The 14,981-nt window shown below is 40.7% G+C and overlaps 20 non-coding genes and 4 pseudogenes across 20 annotated transcripts in view; all 24 read right to left on the reverse strand.

Moving 5' to 3' along the window:
- Positions 1–4,644: 4,644 nt before the first annotated feature.
- Positions 4,645–4,763, reverse strand: LOC115185133 (uncharacterized; annotated as a pseudogene).
- A 409-nt stretch (positions 4,764–5,172) lies between these two features.
- Positions 5,173–5,291, reverse strand: LOC115185160 (5S ribosomal RNA). The gene has a single exon (XR_003874837.1). It is a non-coding gene; the product is annotated as a 5S ribosomal RNA (ribosomal RNA).
- A 161-nt stretch (positions 5,292–5,452) lies between these two features.
- On the reverse strand, positions 5,453–5,571 carry LOC115185128 (uncharacterized; annotated as a pseudogene).
- Positions 5,572–5,980: 409 nt separating this feature from the next.
- On the reverse strand, positions 5,981–6,099 carry LOC115185161 (5S ribosomal RNA). The gene has a single exon (XR_003874838.1). It is a non-coding gene; the product is annotated as a 5S ribosomal RNA (ribosomal RNA).
- Positions 6,100–6,260: 161 nt separating this feature from the next.
- On the reverse strand, positions 6,261–6,379 carry LOC115185134 (uncharacterized; annotated as a pseudogene).
- A 409-nt stretch (positions 6,380–6,788) lies between these two features.
- Positions 6,789–6,907, reverse strand: LOC115185162 (5S ribosomal RNA). The gene has a single exon (XR_003874839.1). It is a non-coding gene; the product is annotated as a 5S ribosomal RNA (ribosomal RNA).
- Positions 6,908–7,316: 409 nt separating this feature from the next.
- On the reverse strand, positions 7,317–7,435 carry LOC115185102 (5S ribosomal RNA). The gene has a single exon (XR_003874792.1). It is a non-coding gene; the product is annotated as a 5S ribosomal RNA (ribosomal RNA).
- A 161-nt stretch (positions 7,436–7,596) lies between these two features.
- On the reverse strand, positions 7,597–7,715 carry LOC115185129 (uncharacterized; annotated as a pseudogene).
- A 409-nt stretch (positions 7,716–8,124) lies between these two features.
- Positions 8,125–8,243, reverse strand: LOC115185163 (5S ribosomal RNA). Its single transcript, XR_003874840.1, has one exon. It is a non-coding gene; the product is annotated as a 5S ribosomal RNA (ribosomal RNA).
- A 409-nt stretch (positions 8,244–8,652) lies between these two features.
- Positions 8,653–8,771, reverse strand: LOC115185165 (5S ribosomal RNA). Its single transcript, XR_003874842.1, has one exon. It is a non-coding gene; the product is annotated as a 5S ribosomal RNA (ribosomal RNA).
- A 161-nt stretch (positions 8,772–8,932) lies between these two features.
- LOC115185063 (5S ribosomal RNA) lies at positions 8,933–9,051 on the reverse strand. The gene has a single exon (XR_003874754.1). It is a non-coding gene; the product is annotated as a 5S ribosomal RNA (ribosomal RNA).
- Positions 9,052–9,212: 161 nt separating this feature from the next.
- LOC115185166 (5S ribosomal RNA) lies at positions 9,213–9,331 on the reverse strand. Its single transcript, XR_003874843.1, has one exon. It is a non-coding gene; the product is annotated as a 5S ribosomal RNA (ribosomal RNA).
- A 409-nt stretch (positions 9,332–9,740) lies between these two features.
- Positions 9,741–9,859, reverse strand: LOC115185064 (5S ribosomal RNA). The gene has a single exon (XR_003874755.1). It is a non-coding gene; the product is annotated as a 5S ribosomal RNA (ribosomal RNA).
- A 407-nt stretch (positions 9,860–10,266) lies between these two features.
- LOC115185065 (5S ribosomal RNA) lies at positions 10,267–10,385 on the reverse strand. The gene has a single exon (XR_003874756.1). It is a non-coding gene; the product is annotated as a 5S ribosomal RNA (ribosomal RNA).
- A 409-nt stretch (positions 10,386–10,794) lies between these two features.
- On the reverse strand, positions 10,795–10,913 carry LOC115185167 (5S ribosomal RNA). Its single transcript, XR_003874844.1, has one exon. It is a non-coding gene; the product is annotated as a 5S ribosomal RNA (ribosomal RNA).
- Positions 10,914–11,074: 161 nt separating this feature from the next.
- Positions 11,075–11,193, reverse strand: LOC115185168 (5S ribosomal RNA). Its single transcript, XR_003874845.1, has one exon. It is a non-coding gene; the product is annotated as a 5S ribosomal RNA (ribosomal RNA).
- Positions 11,194–11,602: 409 nt separating this feature from the next.
- LOC115185066 (5S ribosomal RNA) lies at positions 11,603–11,721 on the reverse strand. Its single transcript, XR_003874757.1, has one exon. It is a non-coding gene; the product is annotated as a 5S ribosomal RNA (ribosomal RNA).
- Positions 11,722–12,130: 409 nt separating this feature from the next.
- LOC115185169 (5S ribosomal RNA) lies at positions 12,131–12,249 on the reverse strand. Its single transcript, XR_003874846.1, has one exon. It is a non-coding gene; the product is annotated as a 5S ribosomal RNA (ribosomal RNA).
- Positions 12,250–12,658: 409 nt separating this feature from the next.
- Positions 12,659–12,777, reverse strand: LOC115185170 (5S ribosomal RNA). Its single transcript, XR_003874847.1, has one exon. It is a non-coding gene; the product is annotated as a 5S ribosomal RNA (ribosomal RNA).
- Positions 12,778–13,269: 492 nt separating this feature from the next.
- On the reverse strand, positions 13,270–13,388 carry LOC115185171 (5S ribosomal RNA). Its single transcript, XR_003874848.1, has one exon. It is a non-coding gene; the product is annotated as a 5S ribosomal RNA (ribosomal RNA).
- A 161-nt stretch (positions 13,389–13,549) lies between these two features.
- On the reverse strand, positions 13,550–13,668 carry LOC115185062 (5S ribosomal RNA). Its single transcript, XR_003874753.1, has one exon. It is a non-coding gene; the product is annotated as a 5S ribosomal RNA (ribosomal RNA).
- Positions 13,669–14,077: 409 nt separating this feature from the next.
- Positions 14,078–14,196, reverse strand: LOC115185039 (5S ribosomal RNA). The gene has a single exon (XR_003874732.1). It is a non-coding gene; the product is annotated as a 5S ribosomal RNA (ribosomal RNA).
- A 161-nt stretch (positions 14,197–14,357) lies between these two features.
- Positions 14,358–14,476, reverse strand: LOC115185172 (5S ribosomal RNA). The gene has a single exon (XR_003874849.1). It is a non-coding gene; the product is annotated as a 5S ribosomal RNA (ribosomal RNA).
- A 409-nt stretch (positions 14,477–14,885) lies between these two features.
- LOC115185173 (5S ribosomal RNA) overlaps positions 14,886–14,981 on the reverse strand; it is a 119-nt gene continuing 23 nt past the window's right edge. The window contains exon 1 of the ribosomal RNA XR_003874850.1: positions 14,886–14,981. This exon is cut by the window's right edge and continues 23 nt beyond it. This is a non-coding gene — a ribosomal RNA (5S ribosomal RNA).

A 14,981-nucleotide genomic window follows, 5' to 3' on the forward strand; every position in this document is an offset into this window, starting at 1 on the left:
TATATTACCTAACATGTCTTTTTTCATACACATCAATAAAGCATTGTCCCCCATCCTCCCAACCTCCTGCAAATACTCCTTAAAAAATCTTTTCCATCCATAATCTATTTCACCATATAAATATTTCCGTACCATTTTAACTCTAATTGCTTTTTTCCTCACATTTAAATCCACCAACTTCAAACCCCCCTCCTCATAACCTGCAATCAAAGTTTTAAAAGAAATTTTCACTCCTTTCCCATCCCATAAAAAATCAACTAAAATCTTATTCATTTCAGATAAAACCCATTCTGGTACATCTAAAACATTCATGACATGAATAAAAATTGACATCAGTAAAGAATTTACAACAATTACTTTCCCTTTTAATTTCAAAGCCCTCCCCCTCCACATATTTACCACCTTCCTAACTTTGTTTATAACCCCACTCCATGTTAGATCCCTAGCTTCTTGTTCCTTCACCCCTAAAAACACACCTAACACCTTAAAATAATCATTTACCACCTTAAAAGGAAAAGTCCCCTCATTAATCTTCCCAACATACATTATTACTGACTTCTCCATATTCACTTTTGCTCCTGAGGCTTTCTCATATACTTTAAAACATTCCATCACCCTTTTAACACTTCCCTCATCTCTAACTGTTATTGTGGTATCGTCTGCATATTGATGAATTAAACTAAAACCTCCTTGCGGAGTCTCTACACAATTTATAAAATGATCTTTTTTAAGGTATGCCGCTAAGGGTTCTACCGATAAAACAAATAATAAAGCTGATAAAGGGCACCCCTGTCTCACTGATCTCTCAAGAATAAAAGAATCTGTTAAAACCCCATTACATTTAACCCTACTTTTAGCCTTTCTATATAATAATTTTATCCATCCTATTATTCTATTTCCAAACCCATATTTTTCTAGTACCCTAAACATAAAATCATGTTCCACCCTGTCAAAAGCTTTATTAAAATCTACACTTAAAACAATTCCCCCTATCTTATCACTATTCATTTTATTTATCACATCTCTAAGTGTATTTATGGTATCTGCTATATCTCTTCCTTGCACACTATAATTTTGTGTAGGTGCTATAATATCATTTAAAACCATCTTCATCCTATTTGCCAGTATCTTAGCTAAAATCTTATAATCTGAGTTTAATAAACTAATTGGCCTATAATTTTCTAGTTTCAATTTGCTCCCCTTATTTTTATATAAAATCGATATCAGCCCTGTCACCATGGAGTCTGAAACATTATTATTATCTTCCATATATTGATATACTTCCAATAAAATCGGTGCTAAAAGACTTTCATACATTTTATAAAACTCTGCAATTAGTCCATCTACTCCAGGACTTTTATTTATTTGTAAACCCTTAATTGCATCTTTCACTTCATCCACTGTTATCTTCCTATCACACATTTGCTTATCCTCAACACCAATTTGCACATCCACACTATTTAAAATCTCTTTTACACACCCCTCATCCACCTCCCCTTTCTTAAATAAATCCTTATAAAAATTCTGTACAGTTTCTAATATCTCAACATAATCATTTACCACTTCACCCTTTACATTCTCAATCTCATTAAAATATGATTTCATCTGTTTAGTTTTCTCTAAACCAAGAAAAAATGACGTACATTTCTCCCCTTCTAAAACATATTTTGCCCTACTTCTAATAATTGCACCCTTACACTTATCTATTTCACATTTGCTCAATTGTGCTTTTAAATCTAAAAACCTTTCAATATTATAGTTAGGATCAATATCACATTTCCTCATTTCTTCATTCAGTTTTGTTCTTAAAAAATGTTCTACTCTTGTCATCCTACTCCTCTTCTTCCTTGCATATCTAATACTAAAAACTTTTATTTTTTCCTTAACATTTTCCCACCACTGACACTTATCATTCCCTTTTTGCTTATCCTCCATTTCATGTTCTATCAAAGATTTAAGTTGTTTCCCGTATTCCTCATCACCTAAATACCCTGCATTCATACACCATATTCCCCCCCCTTTCCTTTCCTTATCTAACCCCACCGAAAATGTTAACCCAGCATGATCACTAAAAGTTGTAAAAATATATTTAATATCTTTCATAAAATTCCTTAACCCTTCATTTACTAAAACCAGATCTATCCGTGTCTGTTTCAATTCCCCTAAAACCACCTGCCTTCTAGAAAATTCTCTCTTGTTCGGATTCTCGTCCCTCCATATATCAATCAAATTATTTTCAAACATCATCTTCCTTAAAACCCCCCTAGATACGTCACTTCTAAAAATAGCTCCCCTTGTCATATCTAGTCTATCCATTTTTACATTAAAATCCCCAACTAAAATACAGTTACCCTTGCACCATTTCCCTAATTCTAAAAATAAATTCCTTCTCTCTATTTCATTATTCGGCGCATAAATATTTATAATTCTAAAAACCCTACTCATATACTCAAAATCTAAAATTAAAATCCTCCCATTATTATCATTATATATCTTCTTCACATTTTCTACTACATCCTTCCTTAATAAAATTGCAACCCCACATGAATTCACCCTGCCATTGTTTACATAAATAAAATCCCTCCATATTTTTTGTACTTCTAAAACACACATATTATCCCAGTGCGTCTCTTGAATACATAAAATTTCAGAATTCTTCATTTGTACTATTCTATTAAATTTTCCTATTGTTCTCACACCATTTGCATTTATCGACATTATTTTGACCATACTAATAAATAATAAAATTATAAAATATAATTTCATTATGCTCTACCTTTTATCCAGTTTCTTTCCTCTTCCACCCTTTCTCTCCCCCCCTCCCGCTGCTTTCCTCTTCCTGTATCCTCCTGTCGTTCTTTCAAACTTTTCCCCATCATCCGTGTCCGATATCTCCTCCAAGTCCATCTCATCCAGCCAACTTGTCTTCTTTACACCCTCATCCGTCCTGCTCCCCGCGCTCATCGCCGCCTCCAATACAGTCGCCGTGCTCCCCGTGTTCATCGCCGTTTCTGGAATATTCGTTGTGCTCCCCGTGTTCATCGCCGTTTCTGGAATATTCGTTATGCTCCCCGTGTTCATCGCCGTTTCTGGTATGTTCGTTGTGCTCCCCGTGTTCACCTCCGTCTCATGTGTAGTCGTCGTTGTGCTCCCCGTGTTCATACCCGTCTCTGTTATTGTCGTTAAACTTAAACCCCTCTCCATTTCTTCACCCCCCGAGGTACTTGTTTGTGCTGTGCTTTCCCCCATAACCTGTGAGTCCCCCGTGCTTCCCCCCAGTCCACTCCCCCCCTCCTCCTGAAAACTCCATCTTCTTATTTCCGAATCCATGCTGCTCCCAATTTCGTTCATCTTCTGGTCTTCCTTCTTCTCCCTTCTTCCTTCCTCCGTCTCTCCACCCTCCACCACGTCCTCTCCTCCATCTTCTTCTCCTTCTTCCGACAGTACAACTGCTTCCTCGAATAGTACTTGACTCCCCTCTTCAGTCATAACTTCTCCACAGTTGCACTCCGTCAATCTCTTTCTGCATCTGCCACAAAAATTCCTTTCCTTTTCTCCGATACATTCTCTAGCGTAATGGCCTTGATTACCGCACTTAAAGCACTTGAATTCAGGGCAGTCTTTGACTATGTGCCCTGGTTGAATACACAACCGACAAACTCTGACCTGTTTGTCATGAATAACCCTGAAGTATTCAATTCCCTCCAGCGTCTCAATTTTTGTGGAATATGGCAATGATTGGACTTTTTCCGTAAATTTAACTTTACAAAAACGTGTCCCGTCAACCACCTCCGTTCCAGGCCAAACTCTCCTCCTTATCTCCGAGACGGCCGTTACTCCCCAGCTACTCAGCTTGTCCAGTATAACTTTATCTTCTATATATACCGGGAGATTCATAAAAGACACCACCAATTCATTGACATTCACATCTCTCGCCAGAATCCTGGTGTCCTTTATCCTTAAACCGTCCATTAGACGTTCTTTACCTTTTCCGTTTCTCATCGTAATTTCATACTTCTTGTCTCCTTTCATTCGGCATCCCACCACCTCTCCACACGTCTCCTTAATTGCTCTCAGTAATTCCATCGTCGTCACCTTTTCTTCTCCCACCAACTCAATTGCCACCGTGTATTCTTTTCCATATTTCATTCCTCCTTTATTTTCATTATCTTTCCGTTGCGCATTTTCATTGTCCTTGTCCATTCCGTTTGTCGTTGCCATGTTGTCCGTCATTGTAAATCAAAAAATGAAACCGAAAAAAAACCTCCCCCAAGCAGCAAAACTGCAGGGGGGGAAAACTAACCAAACTTAAAACTATTCAAATGAAAAAACAAAAAATTATATGTCAAAATCCAAAAAAATAAACAAAAATAGCTCTCGAGCAAACACTCTCAAGCAAACACTCGCTCACAGCTCAATTACTCGCACCTGTCGTCACTTCTCCAATCAGGAATAGCGCCCCCAGGCTGGTATGGCCGTAAACGATAAACAATCTCTTGGTACAACATATATAGTCAAAGTGAGTCTGATAAACAGACTGCATTTTGCAGCAGGAAGCTGCATTTAGTCAATTCATCATTAAATGCTTACTACAAGGCAGTGTTGCTGATGAAATAGTGTAAGAGCACACCCTCGTGGACAAAAAGCTTACAGCACCTGGTATTCCCAGGCGGTCTCCCATCCAAGTCCTAACCAGGCCCGACTCTGCTTAGCTTCCGAGATCAGACGAGATCTGGCGTACCCAGGCTGGTATGGCCGTAAACGATAAACAATCTCTTGGTACAACATATATAGTCAAAGTGAGTCTGATAAACAGACATTGCATTTTCACCAATTAGATAAGCAGCTTGAACTTTGTGTCACTGAAAAAGTAGAAGAAATTACAAACACTGTAGCCATCACTTTATAGCACAGGTAGTTGGATAAAATACAAACTTTATTTCTTTTCATCATTTGAACAGGGTAAGGGAGCACAAAGCACACACAAGCTGCATTCAGCAACAATGTTATTATTTGTCTTATAAATACAAGGCAGATGCTAACTGACAACACACGGAACTTTGATCCTATTAAAAAGGCAGGGAGCTGCATTTAGTCAATTCATCATTAAATGCTTACTACAATGCAGTGTTGCTGATGAAATAGTGTAAGAGCACACCCTCGTGGACAAAAAGCTTACAGCACCTGGTATTCCCAGGCGGTCTCCCATCCAAGTACTAACCAGGCCCGACCCTGCTTAGCTTCCGAGATCAGACGAGATCGGGCGTACCCAGGCTGGTATGGCCGTAAACGATAAACAATCTCTTGGTACAACATATATAGTCAAAGTGAGTCTGATAAACAGACTGCATTTTGCAGCAGGGAGCTGCATTTAGTCAATTCATCATTAAATGCTTACTACAAGGCAGTGTTGCTGATGAAATAGTGTAAGAGCACACCCTCGTGGACAAAAAGCTTACAGCACCTGGTATTCCCAGGCGGTCTCCCATCCAAGTCCTAACCAGGCCCGACCCTGCTTAGCTTCCGAGATCAGACGAGATCTGGCGTACCCAGGCTGGTATGGCCGTAAACGATAAACAATCTCTTGGTACAACATATATAGTCAAAGTGAGTCTGATAAACAGACATTGCATTTTCACCAATTAGATAAGCAGCTTGAACTTTGTGTCACTGAAAAAGTAGAAGAAATTACAAACACTGTAGCCATCACTTTATAGCACAGGTAGTTGGATAAAATACAAACTTTATTTCTTTTCATCATTTGAACAGGGTAAGGGAGCACAAAGCACACACAAGCTGCATTCAGCAACAATGTTATTATTTGTCTTATAAATACAAGGCAGATGCTAACTGACAACACACGGAACTTTGATCCTATTAAAAAGGCAGGGAGCTGCATTTAGTCAATTCATCATTAAATGCTTACTACAATGCAGTGTTGCTGATGAAATAGTGTAAGAGCACACCCTCGTGGACAAAAAGCTTACAGCACCTGGTATTCCCAGGCGGTCTCCCATCCAAGTACTAACCAGGCCCGACCCTGCTTAGCTTCCGAGATCAGACGAGATCGGGCGTACCCAGGCTGGTATGGCCGTAAACGATAAACAATCTCTTGGTACAACATATATAGTCAAAGTGAGTCTGATAAACAGACTGCATTTTGCAGCAGGAAGCTGCATTTAGTCAATTCATCATTAAATGCTTACTACAAGGCAGTGTTGCTGATGAAATAGTGTAAGAGCACACCCTCGTGGACAAAAAGCTTACAGCACCTGGTATTCCCAGGCGGTCTCCCATCCAAGTCCTAACCAGGCCCGACTCTGCTTAGCTTCCGAGATCAGACGAGATCTGGCGTACCCAGGCTGGTATGGCCGTAAACGATAAACAATCTCTTGGTACAACATATATAGTCAAAGTGAGTCTGATAAACAGACATTGCATTTTCACCAATTAGATAAGCAGCTTGAACTTTGTGTCACTGAAAAAGTAGAAGAAATTACAAACACTGTAGCCATCACTTTATAGCACAGGTAGTTGGATAAAATACAAACTTTATTTCTTTTCATCATTTGAACAGGGTAAGGGAGCACAAAGCACACACAAGCTGCATTCAGCAACAATGTTATTATTTGTCTTATAAATACAAGGCAGATGCTAACTGACAACACACGGAACTTTGATCCTATTAAAAAGGCAGGAAGCTGCATTTAGTCAATTCATCATTAAATGCTTACTACAATGCAGTGTTGCTGATGAAATAGTGTAAGAGCACACCCTCGTGGACAAAAAGCTTACAGCACCTGGTATTCCCAGGCGGTCTCCCATCCAAGTACTAACCAGGCCCGACCCTGCTTAGCTTCCGAGATCAGACGAGATCGGGCGTACCCAGGCTGGTATGGCCGTAAACGATAAACAATCTCTTGGTACAACATATATAGTCAAAGTGAGTCTGATAAACAGACATTGCATTTTCACTAATTAGATAAGCAGCTTGAACTTTGTGTCACTGAAAAAGTAGAAGAAATTACAAACACTGTAGCCATCACTTTATAGCACAGGTAGTTGGATAAAATACAAACTTTATTTCTTTTCATCATTTGAACAGGGTAAGGGAGCACAAAGCACACACAAGCTGCATTCAGCAACAATGTTATTATTTGTCTTATAAATACAAGGCAGATGCTAACTGACAACACACGGAACTTTGATCCTATTAAAAAGGCAGGAAGCTGCATTTAGTCAATTCATCATTAAATGCTTACTACAATGCAGTGTTGCTGATGAAATAGTGTAAGAGCACACCCTCGTGGACAAAAAGCTTACAGCACCTGGTATTCCCAGGCGGTCTCCCATCCAAGTACTAACCAGGCCCGACCCTGCTTAGCTTCCGAGATCAGACGAGATCGGGCGTACCCAGGCTGGTATGGCCTTAAACGATAAACAATCTCTTGGTACAACATATATAGTCAAAGTGAGTCTGATAAACAGACTGCATTTTGCAGCAGGAAGCTGCATTTAGTCAATTCATCATTAAATGCTTACTACAAGGCAGTGTTGCTGATGAAATAGTGTAAGAGCACACCCTCGTGGACAAAAAGCTTACAGCACCTGGTATTCCCAGGCGGTCTCCCATCCAAGTCCTAACCAGGCCCGACCCTGCTTAGCTTCCGAGATCAGACGAGATCTGGCGTACCCAGGCTGGTATGGCCGTAAACGATAAACAATCTCTTGGTACAACATATATAGTCAAAGTGAGTCTGATAAACAGACATTGCATTTTCACCAATTAGATAAGCAGCTTGAACTTTGTGTCACTGAAAAAGTAGAAGAAATTACAAACACTGTAGCCATCACTTTATAGCACAGGTAGTTGGATAAAATACAAACTTTATTTCTTTTCATCATTTGAACAGGGTAAGGGAGCACAAAGCACACACAAGCTGCATTCAGCAACAATATTATTATTTGTCTTATAAATACAAGGCAGATGCTAACTGACAACACACGGAACTTTGATCCTATTAAAAAGGCAGGAAGCTGCATTTAGTCAATTCATCATTAAATGCTTACTACAAGGCAGTGTTGCTGATGAAATAGTGTAAGAGCACACCCTCGTGGACAAAAAGCTTACAGCACCTGGTATTCCCAGGCGGTCTCCCATCCAAGTACTAACCAGGCCCGACCCTGCTTAGCTTCCGAGATCAGACGAGATCGGGCGTACCCAGGCTGGTATGGCCGTAAACGATAAACAATCTCTTGGTACAACATATATAGTCAAAGTGAGTCTGATAAACAGACATTGCATTTTCACTAATTAGATAAGCAGCTTGAACTTTGTGTCACTGAAAAAGTAGAAGAAATTACAAACACTGTAGCCATCACTTTATAGCACAGGTAGTTGGATAAAATACAAACTTTATTTCTTTTCATCATTTGAACAGGGTAAGGGAGCACAAAGCACACACAAGCTGCATTCAGCAACAATGTTATTATTTGTCTTATAAATACAAGGCAGATGCTAACTGACAACACACGGAACTTTGATCCTATTAAAAAGGCAGGAAGCTGCATTTAGTCAATTCATCATTAAATGCTTACTACAATGCAGTGTTGCTGATGAAATAGTGTAAGAGCACACCCTCGTGGACAAAAAGCTTACAGCACCTGGTATTCCCAGGCGGTCTCCCATCCAAGTACTAACCAGGCCCGACCCTGCTTAGCTTCCGAGATCAGACGAGATCGGGCGTACCCAGGCTGGTATGGCCGTAAACGATAAACAATCTCTTGGTACAACATATATAGTCAAAGTGAGTCTGATAAACAGACTGCATTTTGCAGCAGGAAGCTGCATTTAGTCAATTCATCATTAAATGCTTACTACAAGGCAGTGTTGCTGATGAAATAGTGTAAGAGCACACCCTCGTGGACAAAATGCTTACAGCACCTGGTATTCCCAGGCGGTCTCCCATCCAAGTACTAACCAGGCCCGACCCTGCTTAGCTTCCGAGATCAGACGAGATCGGGCGTACCCAGGCTGGTATGGCCGTAAACGATAAACAATCTCTTGGTACAACATATATAGTCAAAGTGAGTCTGATAAACAGACTGCATTTTGCAGCAGGAAGCTGCATTTAGTCAATTCATCATTAAATGCTTACTACAAGGCAGTGTTGCTGATGAAATAGTGTAAGAGCACACCCTCGTGGACAAAAAGCTTACAGCACCTGGTATTCCCAGGCGGTCTCCCATCCAAGTACTAACCAGGCCCGACCCTGCTTAGCTTCCGAGATCAGACGAGATCGGGCGTACCCAGGCTGGTATGGCCGTAAACGATAAACAATCTCTTGGTACAACATATATAGTCAAAGTGAGTCTGATAAACAGACATTGCATTTTCACCAATTAGATAAGCAGCTTGAACTTTGTGTCACTGAAAAAGTAGAAGAAATTACAAACACTGTAGCCATCACTTTATAGCACAGGTAGTTGGATAAAATACAAACTTTATTTCTTTTCATCATTTGAACAGGGTAAGGGAGCACAAAGCACACACAAGCTGCATTCAGCAACAATGTTATTATTTGTCTTATAAATACAAGGCAGATGCTAACTGACAACACAAGGAACTTTGATCCTATTAAAAAGGCAGGAAGCTGCATTTAGTCAATTCATCATTAAATGCTTACTACAAGGCAGTGTTGCTGATGAAATAGTGTAAGAGCACACCCTCGTGGACGAAATGCTTACAGCACCTGGTATTCCCAGGCGGTCTCCCATCCAAGTACTAACCAGGCCCGACCCTGCTTAGCTTCCGAGATCAGACGAGATCGGGCGTACCCAGGCTGGTATGGCCGTAAACGATAAACAATCTCTTGGTACAACATATATAGTCAAAGTGAGTCTGATAAACAGACTGCATTTTCACCAATTAGATAAGCAGCTTGAACTTTGTGTCACTGAAAAAGTAGAAGAAATTACAAACACTGTAGCCATCACTTTATAGCACAGGTAGTTGGATAAAATACAAACTTTATTTCTTTTCATCATTTGAACAGGGTAAGGGAGCACAAAGCACACACAAGCTGCATTCAGCAACAATGTTATTATTTGTCTTATAAATACAAGGCAGATGCTAACTGACAACACAAGGAACTTTGATCCTATTAAAAAGGCAGGAAGCTGCATTTAGTCAATTCATCATTAAATGCTTACTACAAGGCAGTGTAGCTGATGAAATAGTGCAAGAGCACACCCTCGTGGACAAAATGCTTACAGCACCTGGTATTCCCAGGCGGTCTCCCATCCAAGTACTAACCAGGCCCGACCCTGCTTAGCTTCCGAGATCAGACGAGATCGGGCGTACCCAGGCTGGTATGGCCGTAAACGATAAACAATCTCTTGGTACAACATATATAGTCAAAGTGAGTCTGATAAACAGACATTGCATTTTCACCAATTAGATAAGCAGCTTGAACTTTGTGTCACTGAAAAAGTAGAAGAAATTACAAACACTGTAGCCATCACTTTATAGCACAGGTAGTTGGATAAAATACAAACTTTATTTCTTTTCATCATTTGAACAGGGTAAGGGAGCACAAAGCACACACAAGCTGCATTCAGCAACAATGTTATTATTTGTCTTATAAATACAAGGCAGATGCTAACTGACAACACACGGAACTTTGATCCTATTAAAAAGGCAGGAAGCTGCATTTAGTCAATTCATCATTAAATGCTTACTACAAGGCAGTGTAGCTGATGAAATAGTGTAAGAGCACACCCTCGTGGACAAAAAGCTTACAGCACCTGGTATTCCCAGGCGGTCTCCCATCCAAGTACTAACCAGGCCCGACCCTGCTTAGCTTCCGAGATCAGACGAGATCGGGCGTACCCAGGCTGGTATGGCCGTAAACGATAAACAATCTCTTGGTACAACATATATAGTCAAAGTGAGTCTGATAAACAGACTGCATTTTGCAGCAGGAAGCTGCATTTAGTCAATTCATCATTAAATGCTTACTACAAGGCAGTGTTGCTGATGAAATAGTGTAAGAGCACACCCTCGTGGACAAAAAGCTTACAGCACCTGGTATTCCCAGGCGGTCTCCCATCCAAGTACTAACCAGGCCCGACCCTGCTTAGCTTCCGAGATCAGACGAGATCGGGCGTACCCAGGCTGGTATGGCCGTAAACGATAAACAATCTCTTGGTACAACATATATAGTCAAAGTGAGTCTGATAAACAGACATTGCATTTTCACCAATTAGATAAGCAGCTTGAACTTTGTGTCACTGAAAAAGTAGAAGAAATTACAAACACTGTAGCCATCACTTTATAGCACAGGTAGTTGGATAAAATACAAACTTTATTTCTTTTCATCATTTGAACAGGGTAAGGGAGCACAAAGCACACACAAGCTGCATTCAGCAACAATGTTATTATTTGTCTTATAAATACAAGGCAGATGCTAACTGACAACACACGGAACTTTGATCCTATTAAAAAGGCAGGAAGCTGCATTTAGTCAATTCATCATTAAATGCTTACTACAAGGCAGTGTTGCTGATGAAATAGTGTAAGAGCACACCCTCGTGGACGAAATGCTTACAGCACCTGGTATTCCCAGGCGGTCTCCCATCCAAGTACTAACCAGGCCCGACCCTGCTTAGCTTCCGAGATCAGACGAGATCGGGCGTACCCAGGCTGGTATGGCCGTAAACGATAAACAATCTCTTGGTACAACATATATAGTCAAAGTGAGTCTGATAAACAGACATTGCATTTTCACCAATTAGATAAGCAGCTTGAACTTTGTGTCACTGAAAAAGTAGAAGAAATTACAAACACTGTAGCCATCACTTTATAGCACAGGTAGTTGGATAAAATACAAACTTTATTTCTTTTCATCATTTGAACAGGGTAAGGGAGCACAAAGCACACACAAGCTGCATTCAGCAACAATGTTATTATTTGTCTTATAAATACAAGGCAGATGCTAACTGACAACACAAGGAACTTTGATCCTATTAAAAAGGCAGGAAGCTGCATTTAGTCAATTCATCATTAAATGCTTACTACAAGGCAGTGTAGCTGATGAAATAGTGTAAGAGCACACCCTCGTGGACAAAAAGCTTACAGCACCTGGTATTCCCAGGCGGTCTCCCATCCAAGTACTAACCAGGCCCGACCCTGCTTAGCTTCCGAGATCAGACGAGATCGGGCGTACCCAGGCTGGTATGGCCGTAAACGATAAACAATCTCTTGGTACAACATATATAGTCAAAGTGAGTCTGATAAACAGACATTGCATTTTCACCAATTAGATAAGCAGCTTGAACTTTGTGTCACTGAAAAAGTAGAAGAAATTACAAACACTGTAGCCATCACTTTATAGCACAGGTAGTTGGATAAAATACAAACTTTATTTCTTTTCATCATTTGAACAGGGTAAGGGAGCACAAAGCACACACAAGCTGCATTCAGCAACAATGTTATTATTTGTCTTATAAATACAAGGCAGATGCTAACTGACAACACAAGGAACTTTGATCCTATTAAAAAGGCAGGAAGCTGCATTTAGTCAATTCATCATTAAATGCTTACTACAAGGCAGTGTAGCTGATGAAATAGTGTAAGAGCACACCCTCGTGGACAAAAAGCTTACAGCACCTGGTATTCCCAGGCGGTCTCCCATCCAAGTACTAACCAGGCCCGACCCTGCTTAGCTTCCGAGATCAGACGAGATCGGGCGTACCCAGGCTGGTATGGCCGTAAACGATAAACAATCTCTTGGTACAACATATATAGTCAAAGTGAGTCTGATAAACAGACTGCATTTTGCAGCAGGAAGCTGCATTTAGTCAATTCATCATTAAATGCTTACTACAAGGCAGTGTTGCTGATGAAATAGTGTAAGAGCACACCCTCGTGGACAAAAAGCTTACAGCACCTGGTATTCCCAGGCGGTCTCCCATCCAAGTACTAACCAGGCCCGACCCTGCTTAGCACAGGTAGTTGGATAAAATACAAACTTTATTTCTTTTCATCATTTGAACAGGGTAAGGGAGCACAAAGCACACACAAGCTGCATTCAGCAACAATGTTATTATTTGTCTTATAAATACAAGGCAGATGCTAACTGACAACACACGGAACTTTGATCCTATTAAAAAGGCAGGAAGCTGCATTTAGTCAATTCATCATTAAATGCTTACTACAATGCAGTGTTGCTGATGAAATAGTGTAAGAGCACACCCTCGTGGACAAAAAGCTTACAGCACCTGGTATTCCCAGGCGGTCTCCCATCCAAGTACTAACCAGGCCCGACCCTGCTTAGCTTCCGAGATCAGACGAGATCGGGCGTACCCAGGCTGGTATGGCCGTAAACGATAAACAATCTCTTGGTACAACATATATAGTCAAAGTGAGTCTGATAAACAGACTGCATTTTGCAGCAGGAAGCTGCATTTAGTCAATTCATCATTAAATGCTTACTACAAGGCAGTGTTGCTGATGAAATAGTGTAAGAGCACACCCTCGTGGACAAAAAGCTTACAGCACCTGGTATTCCCAGGCGGTCTCCCATCCAGGTACTAACCAGGCCCGACCCTGCTTAGCTTCCGAGATCAGACGAGATCGGGCGTACCCAGGCTGGTATGGCCGTAAACGATAAACAATCTCTTGGTACAACATATATAGTCAAAGTGAGTCTGATAAACAGACATTGCATTTTCACCAATTAGATAAGCAGCTTGAACTTTGTGTCACTGAAAAAGTAGAAGAAATTACAAACACTGTAGCCATCACTTTATAGCACAGGTAGTTGGATAAAATACAAACTTTATTTCTTTTCATCATTTGAACAGGGTAAGGGAGCACAAAGCACACACAAGCTGCATTCAGCAACAATGTTATTATTTGTCTTATAAATACAAGGCAGATGCTAACTGACAACACACGGAACTTTGATCCTATTAAAAAGGCAGGAAGCTGCATTTAGTCAATTCATCATTAAATGCTTACTACAAGGCAGTGTTGCTGATGAAATAGTGTAAGAGCACACCCTCGTGGACAAAAAGCTTACAGCACCTGGTATTCCCAGGCGGTCACCCATCCAAGTACTAACCAGGCCCGACCCTGCTTAGCTTCCGAGATCAGACGAGATCGGGCGTACCCAGGCTGGTATGGCCGTAAACGATAAACAATCTCTTGGTACAACATATATAGTCAAAGTGAGTCTGATAAACAGACTGCATTTTGCAGCAGGAAGCTGCATTTAGTCAATTCATCATTAAATGCTTACTACAAGGCAGTGTTGCTGATGAAATAGTGTAAGAGCACACCCTCGTGGACAAAAAGCTTACAGCACCTGGTATTCCCAGGCGGTCTCCCATCCAAGTACTAACCAGGCCCGACCCTGCTTAGCTTCCGAGATCAGACGAGATCGGGCGTACCCAGGCTGGTATGGCCGTAAACGATAAACAATCTCTTGGTACAACATATATAGTCAAAGTGAGTCTGATAAACAGACATTGCATTTTCACCAATTAGATAAGCAGCTTGAACTTTGTGTCACTGAAAAAGTAGAAGAAATTACAAACACTGTAGCCATCACTTTATAGCACAGGTAGTTGGATAAAATACAAACTTTATTTCTTTTCATCATTTGAACAGGGTAAGGGAGCACAAAGCACACACAAGCTGCATTCAGCAACAATGTTATTATTTGTCTTATAAATACAAGGCAGATGCTAACTGACAACACACGGAACTTTGATCCTATTAAAAAGGCAGGAAGCTGCATTTAGTCAATTCATCATTAAATGCTTACTACAAGGCAGTGTTGCTGATGAAATAGTGTAAGAGCACACCCTCGTGGACAAAAAGCTTACAGCACCTGGTATTCCCAGGCGGTCTCCCATCCAAGTACTAACCAGGCCCGACCCTGCTTAGCTTCCGAGATCAGACGAGATCGGGCGTA

The sequence above is a fragment of the Salmo trutta genome, unplaced genomic scaffold (genome assembly GCF_901001165.1).
Source record: "Salmo trutta unplaced genomic scaffold, fSalTru1.1, whole genome shotgun sequence".
Lineage (NCBI taxonomy): Eukaryota > Metazoa > Chordata > Actinopteri > Salmoniformes > Salmonidae > Salmo > Salmo trutta.